Raw genomic sequence first — 4635 nt, 5'->3', positions numbered from 1 at the left:
TTTGGCTGGAGGGATGTAGTGTCTGATTTGGTACTCTACTCAGACCACTAAAACCTTCCCCATGTCAACAATAAGGCTTGTTATTAATGACATTGCTAATAACATCAGTGTTGTGTTCACTAGACTAGCACTTAATTTCCGCCAATAATTTCCTTTGCATTCCTAGGATATGTATAATAACCATCTGGCACAAGAGGCCTAGCTTTTTGCCTATCTCACTTTCTAACATGCTTTCCTCACTAAGGTTAATCATTTCCAGGTTTTGGTTTGTTTTTTGTTTTTTTTTTTTTGTTTTTGAGACACAACCTCAAGCTGTCCCCCTGGGTAGAGTGCCGTGACATCACAGCTCACAGCAACCTCCAACTCCTGGGCTCAAGTGAGTCTCCTGCCTCAGCCTCCCAAGTAGCTGGGACCACAGGCACCTGCCATAATGCCTGGCTTCTTTTTTTTTTTTTTGGTTGCAGCCGTCATTGTTATTTGGCATGCCTGGGCTGGATTCGAACCCGCCACCTTAGGTGTATGTGGCTGGTGCCTTAGCCACTTGAGCCTAGGTTTTGGTTTGTTAATTAGCCTAATTTTAATAACAGTGTATCCCAGAGATTAGGAGGTCCAAGAAGATGGACAGAAGTGGAAGAAGCATCAATCGATGGGGCAGTCATAACACATACATCATTTATTAAACAAATTCACCATATTACATGGTTACAGTCTGTGATGCCCCCAAAGCAATTAAAACAGTAATGTCAAAGATTACCAATCACAGGTCACTCTAAAAGGTATAATGAAACAGTTGTGTATATTTTACAAATTAACACAATGTGACACAGACACACGCAGTGAGCATATGCCAATCAACTTAGTTGACGCAGGCTTGCAGCAAATCTTCAATTTGTGAAAACTGCATTATCAGCTAAGTGCGATAAAACAAAGTGGACTTGAGTGAGTTGTGCCTGTGTCATCTCGAGTGTTCAGAAGCACGGTGATCACAACTCTTGCTTTGCTGTGTGTTCTCCTCATTCATCCATAAATTGCCTGGTTAAGATAGATTCAGAAACATTGGGTGGGGGATGGATAGAGAGAGAAAGAAAGAAAGAAAATTTAATCTGAAAATAAAATAAGTAAATGTGCCATAAACTTCGAAAACTTAGAAGTGAAAATTTTGGGCTTCAGTTTTGGAACATAGGGCAATATATTTTTATACTAATGTTAGAAGATAACTCAAAGCATATTTAGTGAGAACTGTATGAGGTGTTTTATTTAAAAACAATTATCTCACCATCCAGATTTAATCATGGCACATTATTTGTGGTATTTTTTCTTCTCTTTTATATATGCATAATGAAAACTTAGTTTCCTTTTGGTGTGCTAGTTCTAAGAACATATTTTCAGAAAAATTGCAAAATACAATCAAGGCTTTGAGGCATATGTGAAAATCCAATGTCCATCCCAGTTCTTGGCTAAAATAGTTTCTCCAAATCTATTTTCTACTGTTGTGCACTGTCTGTCTGCCTTTAACTTCTGCATTTGCCTTCACACCCTTTCTGGTTTTTGTTTCTTTAGTCCTCAGCAGCTCTCCAACTACTCAGAGCCCCAGTTATACTGAGTAGTCTGCTCATGCTCTACTCAGAATGAAATGTGAAAGTCCTTATGCTTACATCACTCCTTTGTTCCATTCCTATCAGCTTTGCACAGCGTGTGTGTGTGTGTGTGTGTGTGTCAGTGAACGAGAGGACTACATTTCCAAATGTTAATTAAAGCACAGTAGAGAAGGCACCTTCAAATGTGGTTGGTGACAGTGTAAGCTGATTCAAATTTGCAGGAAGCTATTAGCTAAAATGCATCAAAAGTCTTCATTTATTTATTAACTCGATTAATATTTGTAAAAATCCATCAAATACCAAGAAACATGCTAGATATTGTGCTTCAGATGTAGATGTAAGTGACCAGGCTTAAAGATGTAGATGAGAGCCCAGGCTCTCTTCAGAAAAAGAATCAACAATAACAGCAAACGTCTAATAGTCTGAGAGGTTATAAGGGCTGCAAGAAAATAAAACAAGAGAAAGAAAATATAAAGTGTGTGGTGCTCCATATGATGATTACAGCGGTCACCCCAGATATCTAGAGTGAGAGCAGAGACCTGAAAGGAGGGAGGGGATGGGGCTGCCTCCATCTGGGGGAAGAGCAGGTTAGGCAGAGAAAGAAGGCTCAGAAAGGACCCAGGGAGGGAAAATGCCAGACACATTTGGAGTAAAACACAGGAGCGAACGTTCATGGCAATGAGTAGGTTGAAGACAAGAGAAAAATCAGAAAGGTAGAGTGCCACAGATCACATAGGGCTTTTTGTGACAGAAATAATTTGAATTTTATTCCATGAGATGACAAAAATTAACGTATTTTGAATAGGAGAGTTTTTACACGACTTATATTTTACCATACCCTTCTATTTGTAAAATCAATATGGCTTTTTTCCTTTTATGGATATTTTAAGTTTTAGATAATTATATTGTCAACTGTAAACATCATTTAGTAGATTTTAGGGGAGAGGCCTTGATTGGAGCTGAGATTACACAGGGAGGGGATAGACATATATTCTAAAAATGTTAGAATGTATATACCAGGAATTCTACTCTTAATAAGTTATCCTAAGGTTATACTCATATATGCAAACAAAGTGCAAAAAAAGATCCCTGTACAAAGATATCACCACAATATATTTATTTTACTAAAAGTAAGAAAATTTTAAACTTTTTTTTTTTTTTTACAGTTTTTGGCAGGGGTCGGGTTGGAACCCACCACCTCTGGTATATGGGGCCTGTGCCCTACTCCTTTGAGCCACAGGCGCTGCCCAAATTTTAAACATTTTATTGACATCAGAAAAATCTATGGAATTAAGTTAAAAGACTATTTACAAATAACATTAGAGTTATTATTTAAAATAGTATTTACTGACACATATATATGTAGGGTGTATATATAGTATATACACATACATGTGCAAACACCACTGTATAAAAAAAAAAATACTATTCTTATATTCCCAAGAGGTAATTGGCAAAATATTACAAAAAAATATAGGGGTTAAGACATCATGTTTTTTAAACTTACTGTTTTCATTTTGACATGAGAAAATTTTATATTGCTTTCAATTTCACATTAATATTAAGGATATAAGGATGTAAGCCTTTTAGTCTCATATATTTCTTTTTTTGCTGAAATACTAATAACCTCACTCTGTGGGAGAATTCAGATATCTTCATGATATAAATCCCTGAATTTTAAACAATGTTAGGTTATTTTGAAACTAAAACTCTTTGAGTGTTTGCAAAAGTGGATAACTTTTAAACCCCCTCTGTCTGTTTTGCAAGATACCATCAGGGAAGAGTGGGCTCCTGTGAGAGGGAGTCTATTGATAACAGGTAATCCGAATATAAAGGTGAAACATATCATATATTTGATCTGTTACTGTGAACACTTACAAAAGGCAGACATGAAAATTATCAGAGAAGAGCACAGTCAGTGTGGATAATAGTACTGAGTATTTGATAACTTTTAAAGTCACAAACACTGATGTGGATTTGATTCTAGTCCATGGGCCAGATTACAATCGCAGGTGTAAATTAGACATTTTTTTTTTTTAATAATGAAACTGAGGGAAACCGTGGCTTTGGTGGAGGAAGGGGTCCAAGATGCTGATTTAGGGGCATCTTTTCACAAGATGCTTTCAGTAAGGTCAGGCAGAAGAGGGATCACCCACTTTATCTGGACTTCATCTCGTTGAGAAACAGCATTCCAAAGGCACAGAGTGACCGTTGGGGACCCCAGGAGTGAAAAAGATAAGAACAGAGGAAGATCAGCAAAAAAGTATGTGCACGGGGGCACAGAAACCCAGGGGCAGAGCCTACATGTGGAATCCTGGGAATTAAGGCCACCAGAGAATGTCCAGCACCCCACATGGCCCTTGTAGGGCAACCAGGGACCACCTGAATTCTGGGTAGACCTATACCTTCAGGTGGATGGTGTGGTATGAATGAGCAAGAAATAGGGACCCACATGGCTATCTGTGCCATAAAAGCTCTCAGCAGCTTCTTTGGGACAGAGTCTGGGGGCTTGTACTCAGATGCTCCCCAACATGGTATGCAGGCAGATTGGGGCATACAGTCTGGTCTGTAGGGAACTTGGATGCCTCGCACCTCACCATCCCACAAGAGCAAATCACAGGGGTGGAGCAGAGATGGCTGAGGCTCCTGGTTGAATGAACCCATGGGACTGCAGCTTAGCAGGGCTTTCCAGTGCCTGGTAGCTATCTTTTGGCTGAACCGATGGTGCCATGGACCAGATTGGGGAGATCCTACCTTCCACATACACATCTTTTTACTCTTTGGATATGATTTGGATCACTGTAGCATACCTACCCCTCATCTAAAAAAAAAGAAGAAGAAGAAGAAGTCATATAGCACCCCCTGACAGGCCACAGAACTGGTGAGCAATGCCCTAGAATATCCAGAATACTCCTAGACATATATGTCCATAGTAATGACAATTAACTCTTTCCAACCAATTTTTGCACCACCTTCCACCTCCCCAGTTCTTATTTATTTCAGCCCCAGTTATACTGAGTAGTCTGCTCATGCTCTA

Source organism: Otolemur garnettii, unplaced genomic scaffold, assembly GCF_000181295.1.
Source record: "Otolemur garnettii isolate 467f Iridium unplaced genomic scaffold, OtoGar3 scaffold00142, whole genome shotgun sequence".
NCBI lineage: Eukaryota > Metazoa > Chordata > Mammalia > Primates > Galagidae > Otolemur > Otolemur garnettii.
The sequence above is the reverse complement of the archived record's forward strand: the minus strand, read 5'-3'. Positions refer to the sequence as shown.